This window comes from Columba livia, chromosome 5, assembly GCF_036013475.1.
Source record: "Columba livia isolate bColLiv1 breed racing homer chromosome 5, bColLiv1.pat.W.v2, whole genome shotgun sequence".
Taxonomy (NCBI): Eukaryota; Metazoa; Chordata; class Aves; order Columbiformes; family Columbidae; genus Columba; species Columba livia.
The window spans coordinates 44321510-44336227 of record NC_088606.1 but is presented as its reverse complement, the minus strand read 5'-3'; the positions used below and the strand labels follow the sequence as shown (position 1 = coordinate 44336227).

Here is a 14718-nt window from a genome sequence, read left to right as displayed (position 1 = left end):
CAGGGCCCCTTTGAATGGTGCTTAGTTGCAACCTTACGACAACCCATAGCTCCTGGGTGCTTGTTGGCTGGAGCCACAGGAGCAGCATCACCCCAGCTTTCCAGCTGCGGAGGCTTTCTCCTGAAGCAATTCCAAGTGTCAGGATATCCACGCTTGGCTCAGGTTGCAGAATCTGCCCCGCAGCCTGTTGCTGCTGAGGTGGGCAGCGCTCACCCGTGGGGAGCAGCAGGCGGGTGAGGGGACAAAGCCACTCCATCCTCCTGCAGGGCTCTGCTCACTGTTACCCAGAAGGGGGAAGGTTGGTAGATTTTGATTTAGCCATTTGTCAGTTTATTCGCTTGATGTTTCTACCTTTTTTCACCAAGTGTTTCAATACAGGTGCCTGTTTTATTTTGTGGTGCTCACAGAATCTGTTCAGCTTTGTAATTAATATGACTTTTCCTGACTTAATGAGTAATGCTTTCACAGGTCAGATCTATGTGGACCTTTTTTTCTTTTTTTTTTTTTCCTTGATTGTTTTTTTGTTTGCTTGTGGTTTTTTTTTTTGTTGTTCATAGGTGTGTATTTTTAATGGCCATCTAAAGTGCCTGTATTTTAAACTCGTGGGACAAAATGGCTTTTAATAGTATTTTGCTCTAGGATTTGGAGTAGGCTTTATCAGTTTGAGAGCTCTTGCTGGCCATTGTTTAAAGTGAGCAGATACTAAGAAACTTTGTTCTATGCTATGCAGGGCTGCTAATTTAGCTCTTACCTGTGTAATTGAAGTAGCAAAATCCCATACTGCAATATCACTTCCTCCACTTTATGTTAAAGAACAATTTTTTTCTGGTGTATCTACATTTAGATTCACTAACAAAAAAGATAGATACATCACCTTTAAAAAGGAAAAAGCCCCTGCATTATAAAGTTTCTATTAAATTGTTTGCTAAGCCTTCAGGTACAGTTGGAAAGAAACTGATGCTCTAAAGGGAACATAGTCATGACATATCGTTTTATTTCAGCTAGAAAAGTGTGGTCTCACTTGGAGCAGAAGCTGCCTCTTTGATGAGGACATGGTCTGCTTGTGTGGTTGGGAAAATGAAACACTGTTTGAGCAAAGATATTGTGAAACCCACCCTTTGCTCCAGGTGAATTCCCTTGTTTTTGTAAGCCACTACAGCTGTGCTGTAAAATGGAGATCTCTAAGCAACGCTAGGGTAGTAGTCACTGGTGGTAACTTAAAGCTGCCTTCATGAACTAAATCCTACATTTTCTGTCCTTAAAATAAACAGAGAATGTGTGAAGTAAATTCCTCCCTATCTTGTTTATGACTCATACTTCTTGAAGCAGATATACACTTTCTTCAGCCAAACCCTTGCACATCAATGTCTTAATTAAAATCAGTTTGTTTTGTAGGTTAATTGCTGATACCATACCCACAAGTGTAGTATTTTTTTTCTGTTCAATGGCTGAATGAGCTCTGACATTAAAAAATATCCTGTCCTAAAATGGATTATTTTTTGAATCTCAAGACCAAACAATAGTCCAGTTGAAGGCACTAGTTTCAGAATCACTGAGCCAATAGTAAAGATTGAAATAGTGTGACTGTCATTATTCTGGGTGTTTGGTATAGGCTTAGCAGTATCACATTGATTTACAGAAAGGAATCATCACAGTTGGTAGTGATACATTCTGTAGTTATCTGGTCACCTCTGACTTGCCTTCTTTACCAGAAGGATATCCTGGCTATTACCCCAAAATGCTTTGGAGCCACCTAATTAATTTGTAATCTTCCCAGTATAGGAGGGAAAGCAGCAGATAAGTATTAGCTGAGAAACCCGAGCAGTTTCACCCTGAGGTAATGGAAAGTTAATGTATTGTATGAGAAGACATCATCTCACCAAAAAATGAAATTCAGGAGCTGGTATTTCATCATTATATGTAAAGTGCTTAAATGGGGCCTTGCTTGGCATTCACTTTTTTTCTTTCATTCATTCTTTTTGACTCACATATTTGTTTGGATGCTTCTGAACAAAATTTGTCTTGCTAAATGACAACACATATGCAAAAATCAGGTGACAAAAAAGATGAATATGGTATATGATATATGGTGCAGATAACAGTGTCAAGACACTGCTGTCCATGCGACCAGAGGGCAGGATGGTGTGTCGGATGCTGTGGTGCTCCTGCTGCTGGCATGAGTTGAAGTGTAACAGGTCTATGGATGTGTGGAGTACACATGGCCCTCCCACAAGGGTTACGTGAGGAAACTAACTGCCATCTGCCCTTGATGTCACTGAGAAGCTCATATGTCCCTCCAGTGTGCACTGAGGCTAAAGGGAAGAGGAAGATTCAAGCCATGAGTGACGACAAGGTGTGCTTTCACATCTTTTGACAATCACCAAGTTGCTTTTGCCCTTCACCTCTGGAAGTCCTGTGCTGGCCCTTTCATTAGCCACAGGCTAGGTGCTGGTAACAGAGCTGCTGCAAGAGTAAGATGTCAGTGCCTCCAAACAGAAGGAGAAGTTTCAAAACATGTTGGGTTGGCAATACCTCTCAGCTCCTAATGATAATGCCTTTTGCCTCCAACACAGGAACACCTTTAGTGCCACCTGCATGCTGTCCAGGAGACCTGGGGCACGGGCAGTAGTGGTCAATGAGGAGCCTCAGCTGTGGACAGTGTCCGATCTCAAGATGACATTGTTTGCTGTGTATCTTCCTATCAGTAGAGGGTTGACTTAGGATTCTCCTAGAGAAGACGTGACACTGTCAACCCACAGAGAAAACTTGTAGGGAGTGTCTGTGAGGGCTGCAGGAGAGCATTTTTGTAGACATCAGCTCTAGATGGATACTTCCATAGTTTTGAGATTATCTTTGTGGAGAACATGGCAAATGTTCAGTACAAGCCATCTGATCTTTTTCTGTCCAGTTGTCATAAGCTCAGAACTATGTGGTTCTTATGAAGGGCCCCACCTGGGGTTTTGTACCTGTACATTTTAAAATAATACTGGCAGTCACTCAAAATGCTCATTTTCATCTAAAAATGACAATTTTAAAATACTGTTTTTCTGGGTATTGCCTTTCTTGACTGCTTTCAGTATAGGAAGCATGACACTCTCATAGCTTATTGCATTAAATCTTTCAGATTCCATGGGTGGCAGATAAGTGGTGGTGTTAATCATATTAAATACAATGGGGTGAGGAATGATCACAATACACCAACTTGAAATGACTTGCCGGAGTCTGTAAGTTTCTGTGAGACATTAACAGAGCTGGAGCTATAAAGTGGTCTGAGCACTAGACAGGGGGACCACAGAAGCTGCCCATGACACTTGTGGGGTATCCTGGAGCAAAGCTTTATAAAGGACACCGGGCTTCAGAGAGGGCTTTCAGACTGTAATGTGGAAAGCAATCTAAGGCTTAAGTGGTATTAATGTTCTGATGCAAGGTGGTTTGTGTGTCATCAGATATGCAGAATGGTTACCACAAATCTTGTTTTGAAATTTGTCATAAAATTTATCATCAAATGTATTTGCACAGCAAGACTCCACAGTGTTTTCAGAAAGATTCTTCTCCCTATTCTGACAGCAGTGATTGGAGGAGATGCTGTTAAGTGCTATGTCACTTGAGGTAACTTGTCCATGATGCAGAGTTTAGAGCAGCTCTGCAGCCTAACTAGGAGAATGCTTTAGAAAGCTATCTCCCTGCTGGGAACAGCTTCAATATCCTGTTATCTTATGTTTTCTCAGCCTAAACCTGGCCTGCTTTGGCTGTTTGCCTTGTAAACCTGGCTTTTATACTTTCAAAATATATGCTTTTTAGCTGAAAGGCAGCACTGCTTTCAGATTTCATGCTGATCAAGAAAAGAGACATAGCAGAGGTGGAGGTATAGAGAACTTCAGCCACTGAAAACCAGTGTGATTTTGCAGTCAGAATTAAGCGCAGTTCTGACTGTCATGGAGGTTAGCCTGTTGAGTCCTGTCCTTTGCAGGAGATCTGGTTTTATTGTTATTCTGTTGTCCTCCCTAGACAGTTTGCCTAGACTTTGTAAAAACAGGAATTACCAGATTGGGTCAGACTGTGTTCTGGCTACTTTTGGGTGTGAAGAGCAAGGCGCTCAGCAGCCCAGCTACAAATTGTTTGGGTTTTTTACTGTTTTAAGGCCACGTGAGCTGCTCATGTCTTCGTCATTCGTTGATACATTTTGAATTATTGCAGCCCCCCTGATTTGAATTAGAGGAGTTTTTATGTCTTCAGTTTCTAATTCCTGACTTCTAGTAGGTAAAATACCAGTGAAGACTGAATAAAGGAAAATTCACCAGCATCCAGAGTATTTCCGTGGTTAAATTTGCTGTTTCAGTTTTGAAAGTGTCCTTATGATACCCCGTCAGTGCATGCCAATTCTTACTACATGTATGATTGATGGTGCTTCAGGTTTTGCCCCAGGCTATACCCAGTCTGCTTGCAAGTGATGCTGATGGTGAAGTTTCCACTGCTGCCATTATGTGTTATTTAGATTGCAATAGAGCTAAAAACCTGAACCACTTCACAAGGAGAGAAACAATCCTTTCCCCCCTAAAGCTCGCAAACCTTAAAACAAAGCCTGCCTGGGGACACTCTTTGGCACTGTATTAAATATCCTTGCTGAGAAATAGTTTCTTACAATTATGGCCTTCCTAATAGGCACTGTGGGTAGTATCAACACAAAGCTGTCTGTATTACATGGTTTGACCTGTTTTAACCTCAGTCAGTCTCCTGGAGTTGTAGAAAATATCTGTGCCACACAAAGGTCTTGCTTTTCAGGCAGAGTAGAAGTGGGTTTTTTAGAGTTCTAGCTTTCTAAGAGATGTCTTACTTTTCGTGGGTGAAAGTCACCCTGCTGAGGCTATCTGAAAGCCTGTGCATCCATGTCATCAGTTCATGAGCTGCTCTCTTTGTGTGCAAAAATGAATTGGTCCCCAAGTCTCTTCGCTTCAGACCACTGCAGATACACTGTGCTTAGGGAATAAGGGTATTTTGGCAAAGCGGGTATATTGTTCAGGATGTTCTCTTCATTAAGGGGAAAAAAAAGGTATGTTCTTTTAACTTTCAGCTAATGTGAAATGTTTGACCCAGATTCAAACCTTAACGAAGACTAGATCCCTGATTTTGCTAGGTTTTTACATCCTTAACAATTTTTTTTTGTTTTCTTTCTCCCCTGAAGAAGTTTCAAGTCTGTCAGCAACATAAGTGGGATTTGGATAAACCTCTGAGCAGTTAAGTAGTAAGGAGATTTCTGTAAGGTTACTTGGATCCCCTCCCTGTATGTGGAAGGATGAAGTTATTGTGGGGGAAGTGTTATAGGTGGCAATTGCAGCGACCTCCCCTGTACTCTTGCCTCAGCAAAGTAAAGCTGTCGCCTCCTCAAGACTCTCCAATGTGTGTACCCTTACTGCCTGGTTTTCCTGCAGTGTGTAGCAGATGCCTTCAACCCCAAGAGCCTCCGGAGTGGGGCATGGAGGGAAGCTCAGCACCTGCAGGACCCCACGCCGCGCTCAGCAGGATGCCGGTGGGTGCAGAGAGGCAGCCGCAGTGTGCAGAGACCTGCTCCCCTTTCCTTCACCAGAGCTGCAGAGCCAGGCTGTCCGTGCCACTTCGTAAACACGGTTGGGGCATCAGCGAAGGAAGTTTAATTAGGCCTCTTTTATTTCCGAATTCCTGACAGTGCTGAAGCGTGCTCGCCTGGGCTCGGCAGCAGCCAGGCTGCTGGTGATGGATACTGGGAGAGGTGGACGTGTTGCCATGGCACTGGGAGGTGTCTCCGCACCCCACCGCGCCGGCAGCTGAGTCGGCTCCCAGCAGCATGTCCTAATTGCGGCTGTGCAGCGACAAAACAAATACGCGGATTTCCATAAAGGCTGTAATCAAAGGAGCATCCCTTGCTTTTTAATATGTGCTGAATGGGTTCATTTGTAAGCTTATTATAAGTTCAGAGAGAGAAGCTATTAGGGTGATCATTAGCTGCCTGTGCGACTAGCAAGGAAAACCATAGCAGGTTCCAGAATAACCCCCTTTTTAATGTCCGCACTCTCAGATGCATTAACAATAACCAGCTATGCTGTCTTTCATGTTTCCCTTGCCATGAGTAAGGACAAAAGAGAAAGGAGAAGGGGGACAGTGAATTGCACGCTTTCAAAATAAGTTCAGATGGAGAGAAAAATGAGGTGTTAAGAGAACAGCAAATTCACTCGCATGACATTGTGTGTGGTGATGCAGTATCTGTTATCCATTGGGGAAGCAAAAGCAGCTGGGAGCCAGCCTGTGAGTCTTGGCTCATATCTCACTTAGTCCCCCTACTCCTGTCATCTATGTATTAATTGTGCTGAGTGTCTTTTGTCTGCCTGGAACCTGATTGTGGCTGGAGCGCTTAGATTATACATCTTTTGAAGGAAGAGAGAACATTTAGAAACACATATGCCAAGATTATGGGATTTATTAGCTCTCGTTTATTTTCTCGTAGAATATCTGAAGCTCTGTTGTGGGCTGTGACCATGGTTCTCTCTCTGCTCCTTCTTCCTCTTTCTTAATCAGAAATCAGAAATATCAGTAGCAAAAGATGTTTGATATTCATACCTTAATTGGGACAGTTGTGGTGGAGATCAGTCACATTTACCTTTCAAAACACATGAGCTGCATGTCACGGAGGTACCCCGAGGTTAGTTTAAGGGACAACAGGGTCCAAAACAACTTTTATTAAACTGATGAGAAACAGGGTTTTAGCACTCCAAAAGTGACTTAAATACAGGTTCGGATATCAGTTGAGGAAAATTATTAAGGGGCAGCAACTAATACAACAGGCGGTCCACAGTGTGCTTGCACGTGGCTTCACTCAAAACAATGCTGGAGCCAGCCCTGAGTCCTGGAGAAGTACACACTTGCCTGAACACGGTGTGGGATTATTTTTAAAGAGATACACGTACTCGTAGTGAGTACGGGAAGTGTACACTCGCGATTGTGCGAGGGTAAATTTATAATACACTCGCAATCCTGCGAGAGTTAATTTACTTACACATGCAAATGTTCACGGAATATTACACGTGCTTATGTGGAAGCACGGGAGGAAAATACACTCGCGATTGTGCGAGGAAATAATTTATACACATGCTCGTATTGAGCACGGAAAGTTACACGTGCAAATGTGCACAAAAAGTACACGTGCTTGTATTAAGCACGGAAAGTACGCATGCAAATGTGCACGGAAAGTTACAGGTGCAAATGTGCACGGAAGGAAAATACACTTGTGATTGTGCAAGGAAATAATTTATACACGTGCTCGTATTGAGCATGGAAAGTACGCGTGCAAATGTGCACGGAAAGTTACACGTGCATATGTGCACGGAAGGAAAATACACCCGTGATTATGTGAGGATTAATTTTACACGTGCTCGTATTGAGCACGGAAAGTTACACGTGCATATGTGGACGGAAAGTATAAATATACTCGCAATCCTGTGAGAAGTTTTACTCACACCCGTGGCAGCGAGGCAAGCGGAGTCTCCATCCCGGGGAGGGGGGCTCTCGGTGGCAGCATCTTGCTCGTGCTCCGAGAGACCCGCGACAATGGGCGGAGTCTCGACGAGAATCCCGTTTTTATACTGGCTGATCAGATCTGACTGTAGGCATTCTAGAAGCTTCTCTGCACCCCCACACTGGCTGTGGGTGCCCCTGAAGCCTCCAAACATCCCCCACACTGGCCGCAGGCCCTCGGCACTCCCTTCCCCTAATGGCCCTGGCCAGGGTGCTCTGGGGCCAAACAAAAGAAGCTGTTAGCCTCAAGTAGCACAGAGAGAGGGAGATGTGCCTACTCCTTCCATACTGAAGGAGGGAGAGGGAGAGAGGGGGGTTTGCGTTCTGCCACACTGCAGTTTTGTGTCTTAGAGTAAGTTAAAGGTGCTGATTGCAGTGAAACTCAGTTTAGATTTGCACATGGAATATATATGAGACGTATAGCAATTGACCTATATGTAGAGTAACTTGCACTTCATGTCTGCCTCTCTTCCCTAGGTAATTTCACATGACATTTGCTGCATTCAGGTTTTTCTGGACATACCACACCTATAGCTTGTGAAATGTATTTCTTTCCTAAATAAATAAATCACTCTGAATTGTAAGCTCAGTGGGATAAAGACTTTTCTATTGTGTTTAGAATCCATAGCACTTTGGGATGCAATATTACTTTTCTTGTTAAAAACATTTTAAAGATGACCAGAATTAGACAAGTAATGCCCCTTCTCAGATTTCCAGCAATATTATTTTCTGGTTTATTTGGTATTACTGAGATCCTTCATTTAAGATCTGTTTTTCTTTCAAGATCTTTTTCCTAATCTTTGCTTTCTAGACTGACTAAACCTGACTAAACTGACTGGATTGGTTTTGCATCTGTGTGGGCAGTTAACTTGAACAAAGGGACGTTGTTTTTTTTTTTTTTTTTTTTTTTAATTATTAATTTGGTGGTGGTGGTGGTTTGGGTGTTTTTTGGTGGGTGGGTAGATGTTTTTTGTCTATGTGTTTGTGTTGTTGTTGGTTTGGGTTTTGTTTTTTAATCCCTTCAAAGTTCTGTTTGGGATTTCTTTCTTAAAAGCAATTAAGACTATCAGTCCCCCAATTAAATGGTATTAAAGAGTGGGTTTCTCTTTCCCCACCTTCATCTTATGAAAAAGCACTGAGAAAACAACAACAGAAAGTTAACCTACTGATCTGGAGCTCCATTCTGCATTAAAACAGATGATAAAAGCAGAGGTTTCAAATTCCTTTGCCCACGGGCCCTGGGCTGTGCCTTTGCCCAGCTGGTCTGGGGCTGCTTTTCCTTGCTAAGGAGAGATCGTCATCATCTTTTCGATAGGACAAGGCCCTGTGGCTTATAGTAATCCATTTTGATTGCTTTCTTACTTTAAAATCAGTCATTTTCTTCCTCTGCGTTGTTTCCCCAAAGCCTGCAAAGTATCAAGAAACTTCTTAAAATATTGGAAATCATGGGCTGAGGAGGATAAGGTTGCCACAGCAACTGCCCAGTGTTTCTGAGACTTATTCCTGCCTCTTTCAAAACAACCATGAATGCCATAAACTGCTGAGGCATTCGCTGCAAACAAAGCAAGGCTGTAGAAAAAAGAAAATGGAAAAGAGCACCAAGGAGTCAGTTGTTGTTAAGGCGAGATGTGTCAGGCTAAGGGGAAAAGTGGCAGGTATTTACACTTCATGTTAAATGCCCTAAGCCTCTGGAGTGCCCTGCAATCATCTGGAGTGTTTGAATACCACAGTACCTGACACGACAGTGGGTAATATCACTTGGCTTGTGATGCAGCTCCGTGATCCACTCGAGACAGTGACATCTATTCTGTCCTGAAGGGAAGTGTTTTCAGACATAGGAGGCCAAAGTTAGCCACCTCCCTTTTGGTGTGCTAAACAGGCTTTTTTCTGGGACAGAAGGTGCCAGTCACAGAGTGTAGCTTGTAAGACAGAAGTAATCTACTTTTTCATGGGTTTGGGACTGGTCTCAGTGTGAACTGGTGAACGGAGGGCTGTACTGTGGGTCAGGAGATCCAGCACATCCATTCTCCTTTTAGCTTTGGTTTTCTTATCTGCTAGACAGAATTAATATTGTTATATTATCAGTGCATACAGTCTCTGGGTCATCTGTTTAGAAAGACAGACAATTAGTACCATATGATTCCATTGTACTATGGTTAATAAAAGGGCAAATACACCTGTGAGCTATCTGAGGACTTTTTTTTTAAGGAAGAAAACTTAAAAGGTTGCAGGCTATCAGATGTGTTGATTCTGTATGCAATATCTTCTCTCCTGAGGTGGCTGATGTCTGTGTGTGAAAAGATGTATGAAAGAGCCAGACATGATGACCTGTTGAACATTGCTTGGGAAGGGGCCAAACTGAGTGGTTCGTGTTTCCAGCAATGCTGTATGCACATTTGCAGTAGTTGAAACTGAGTGGCTTGTGGTCTGATGCTATACTAGCACTTCAAACACATACCCTAGCAATTTTCCATGGCATTTGGAAGAATGAGTTCTGCTTTGGGACTTCTGAATACCCATTTTCAATGTCTGTGCAGGCATGGGAGATTTTACCTCCATATGATTTCATGTATTTTATGCACGTATTGTGCAAAGTTGCAAATATAAAACATCAATGGTAAGGGTTGTGTTACTGGTTCTCTTGCAAAGTTGGTGTTTTTTTCTGTGAAGCTTCAAGAGGTTCAGTCCAGCCCTCTTTCTCCTCCTGTGTGTGACTGATGTGCTCTTATGCACAGCCTTTTTGTGGCAGAAATGTGTCTTGGTTAAAAGCAGACAGACAAGAGTCAGGATGGGACATGGTCCAGTTGTCCTCAATGCTCTGTTTGAGTAGGAAGCAGGGTAGTTTTAGCAGCAGCTCAGATTCACTTAAATACCATCCCAAGCCTCATATGATTTTAGTGTTATAAAAGCCAACCAGGTTGTTGTTTTAAGGTATAAGATGCCCCTAAGGGCTTTGCTCACTCAGCTGCACTGAGGAATTAAATGCTCTCAGGCAGTGCAACAACCTCATTCGCTCCAGTGTTGCAAGGCAAGGCAGTCATGGCTAGTAAATGGACCCATATTACAGTGACATTAGCATTTTAATACAACTAAATAGGAGGTAGATTGACTGTAATTTAGTATCTAGTTGCATGGCCTTGTGCAGGTCCCCTCATCACTGCTCCACAGGGGCCGATTATAGTTACATAGTGCACTTTGGAATCTAATTGGATTTACGTGCAGTAATATAGTCGTGTCACAGCAATGACTGCTATGCAAGCACGATGAAATTCCAGTGCAATTAGTTATTTATGTAGGAGCAATAGTTACAGGATAATGCATAGGCTGACAGCTTGTTCCAAGCTCCAGTCCAGGAGCAGCAAATATTTTAACTTTTTTTTTCTGAAGCCACTGCAAGGGAATGGTATATCAATCCAGATATATCCAGTCCTGCTTCCACAAAGATATTTCTCCTCACCCTTTACCACAAAAGCGCTGACCTGTTGCAGAGGTCCAGCAGGACATGACTTCTGTCTTCAGCTTTGTCTGAACATACAGGCTGGCATGTGTTTTCCTTTCTCTAGATTCTGCAAATGTGGTGAGCAAAAGGCACTGGCAGCAGCCAGAGGCACATGTGAAGCGGGACACCTGCATGCCATTCATCTGGTGGCCTTCCTGCTCTAGTTAACATGCCAAGAGACTGGAGTTCTATCAGAGACAGGCCTTGCTTCTCTGTTTTGCACTCTCCATTAATTTCTTGTTTCCCTTGCTATCTGTTGAGTGTATAGGATTATTTTGCCCCCTCCCTCTTTGTTCTGGCTCTCCAACTCTCTGTCTTGCTACGTGAGACCAGCAGGAGTCACAAGTTTTGCTGCTTTTCCTCCATCAAAGCCCGCTCCTCACAAAGAGCCGCCCTGAGAGCAGTGAATATGAAGAGGAGCCAGTGCTCAGCAAGACTTGTTGTGGTGGCTGTGAGATGAACGAGGAGGCAGGAGAAGGTGCCAAATGCAGTCGCTTGGCCAGCCCAGGTGGCAGCCCCAAGGTGGCAGGCTTGGCCTTGGCCATAGCTTCCGCTTCCACTGTCTTTCCCCAGTTATTGTAATTGAAGGCACCAGCCTGCTCAAGTCACAATTAGGCATGGTGGTTTTCACTTTCTGCAGCTCTCCCTAATGACAAAATCGTAGCTATTAACCAAAGGGAATCTGTTTGGCAAGGACTTCCTCCCCTTTTGGGCCATAGAATAAGATGGAGTATTGATATTGTTTGGCACCAAACATGCTTTTTCATCCCTTCTGACACAGTACCTGCTGCTACCCACTAAAGCATTTAAGCTCTTCCTCTCTGTGGTGCTGTAATTTCTTTAAAATGTTGTGACTTAAGAGGAATAAAAGAACAAAATTCCTCTCCCACGCAGACCTTTGAGGGCCTGTAGGGATGTAATTATATGCAGTAGGAGCAAGAATGCTATCATTCTGGTTACTTTCCTGATGATAGGTTTATATAGCACACTGTCACCTCTGCTTTAAAGTTGGAGCCATCTTCTCCTGGCAGCAGCTCTCCCAGGATAATGGCATCACAGGACAGGACAACTGAAGAAATTGTCTCTCAATTGCACATGCAAAGCACAGGGTGAAGTGTTTCCACATACAAAGAAAAAGATAAAAAGTAGGGTACGCACTGGGTTCCGACTGTCACAAAGGGGCTCTCTGCTGTGGGACAGTGACTCTGGCTCTTGTCCCAGCTGTCGATTCTCCAAGCCCCTCTCTGGTGGTCCTGGCACCTGCTGCAACCATCTCCCAACTGGCGACATAACAGCCTCTGAACTTCCACACTGGTAGTACAGCCATAGTGATCCAGGGCAGCCTTTGTACACAGTGTTGTAAAGCAGGACAATTCAGACACTGCTTGGCAGATGCTTTCAGGACTTTGCAGGAGAGATGGGTCACTTGGCTATGGATGTTTGTAGCCTGCAGATTTCAAAAAGGAAGCTATCCCTGCACTTCATTCAAAGATGCAGGCCCATGGTGACAGAGGAAGGACATTAAATGTGAGAGATTAATGCAAAACAAAAAGCCTATGAATATTCATTATGCATTTTATATTGTAATAATTTCAGCCACCTTGAAACTCTTTGTTTGCTTCCTGCCAACAACAAACGATAGACTTTTACTCACAGAAGTCTTAATGGGAGGCAATTTTCAAAGGCATGTTCACAAATGTTTGTGGAAAACAGATGTTAAATGCCCCCTCTCCAGAAATCATGATGAAATGCTGGCAGAGAGAGAAGAGATAGACCCAGGTGATCCCTCACAGGAACGCAGTGGCTTCAGCAAAGCTGCAAGTATTCCAAAACAATTTGCAAAGGATGAGTGAGTGAGTTACAGTGCTGAACAACCCTGCATGAATATTGGACCCTTATGGCATGAGGCAATGTTCAGATAGTTAAAGGCTTCTCCTTTCTCACAGGCCCTGCAGTGTGGGGCTGGGTCTGTGTTGTACGGGTGGAACAAACTGCCTGGAAGAGAGTGCCCTGAGAGAGGAACAGTCGAACAAGAATGCTTTGCACATTGGCCTGTAGTCTCACCTCACCTTTGCGTAGCCAAAGACTGTCATTAGCATTGTGCAGGCAGAAATTAAAATTTACTGAGAAAATTGTAACTCAAGAGCAGCGGCAGTCTGCACCCAGGTCTCTCTGCCTGCACCGGTTTGGGTGGGCAACACAGCGGCTTCACTGTGTCGCTTGTCCCCTGGCAGTGACAATGAGGCAGAGAGTGAGGAAATGGTTTGCTCAATTTGGCGTGAAGGCTGGCTGGAAGAGCGAGGGATAGAGCCCAGTGTCTCAGGCCGCTGCTCCTAATGGCTGGGCTGGGCTTCCCAAAGGTGCATTCCATCTCCCTTCCTCTGCCTTTTCCATTTTCCTGGTAAATGGGCTGTGAAGTCACAGCAGATTAAAGTTTGTCTAAACCTCCTATAAAATATTGAAGGTGCAGCTGGTATTAATCTAGTCCTGTTGTGGTATGAGGTGCATGTGTAATGGGACTATAGATTTAGATGTGGTCTGTGGGCATTTAAAACACCCCAAAGGTTATTAAAGAGATTCTGAAGAACTGAATCCCTCACTGGGTATTAAAAGCTCTTCATTACTGCTAATGTACAATAAATTAAGGTGGCAATTAGACTGAGCATATTCATCAGGATGGTGTGTTTTAATAAATTGTGTATTTAACATGATTGCATTTTATTGACTTCTGCAGTAATTGCTTATTTTTCTCTTACAGGACAAGCTTGGCTAGAAGGAGATACATGGGACATACAGACAATTAAAAACTAGAAAGACACTGAGCTTCAGGTCTCAAGATTTGTGCAGGTGGGTCTTGTTTACAGCTTGTTCTTTCTGCCTGCTTTCTCTGTATCTCTGTCAAGACTGTTTAGGTGCAGCTATGGTGTGCAGGAGGGGAGGTGGGAAATACACAGCTCATCTGCCATCATGTCACCTGGGAGGTGTACTGCAGCAAGTTGTCCCACTTTGGTCCCCTGATCAAACTGTCTCTGTCTCTGTTCTATCTAGAGGACCACATTGTGTGTAAATGATACTCTGAGAAGGTTTTCTGGAAGACACCACCTGTTAGATACGTCCTCTTAGCAGACCCCACCACTTTGGTTTAAAGGGGTTGGATATTGCTTGCAAATAGCAAACACAAAAATCTACCTGGGAGGGGGGTACTCTGTGAAGGAAGGTGAGCATGCTGAGCCATGTCCCCATACCTGCAAGCCAAAGGGTGGGCTGCCATGTTACTGGGGAGAGGATGCGATGGAGTGATCCCGAGTTGTGGTGGTCCCTCACCACTGGGGCAGCTAAGAGCTTCAGAGGTGTTTCCGGTCACAGCTCAGCTGGGACAGCCTCTAGAAACTGGAGCACTTACTTGGAGGAGAATCTAGTCCACATTTTCTAATTCCTTTTAGGGCTGTCTGGCAGTGGTTCTGGAGAGCTTCAGACACGTCTTCTGCTTCTACTTGGTTGAGTTGTGTGTGAATATGAAAGTAGGTGTGAGCTAGCACTATTTGCTCCTCAAGCTGTTGGCTAATATTTTTGTACTGCAGAACCTCGGTTTAAAAGAAGCAACAGGTCAGTTCAGTGGACCAGGTCTTCATGCATGTTGAAGGCAAAGAGATATTTGTGTGCAAGGAAGATAT

The 14718-nt window shown here is 43.8% G+C and overlaps 1 protein-coding gene across 7 annotated transcripts in view; it reads left to right on the top strand.

Annotated features, from left to right (window-relative positions):
• The window catches only part of TSPAN18 (tetraspanin 18), a 120511-nt gene that overhangs the window by 81853 nt on the left and 23940 nt on the right, over positions 1 to 14718 (top strand). For all 7 annotated transcript variants that reach the window (XM_065064745.1, XM_065064746.1, XM_065064749.1 and 4 more), the window contains one exon: positions 13803 to 13891. The gene's annotated coding sequence lies outside the window, so the exon portion shown is untranslated. The remainder of the gene's footprint in view (positions 1 to 13802; positions 13892 to 14718) is intronic.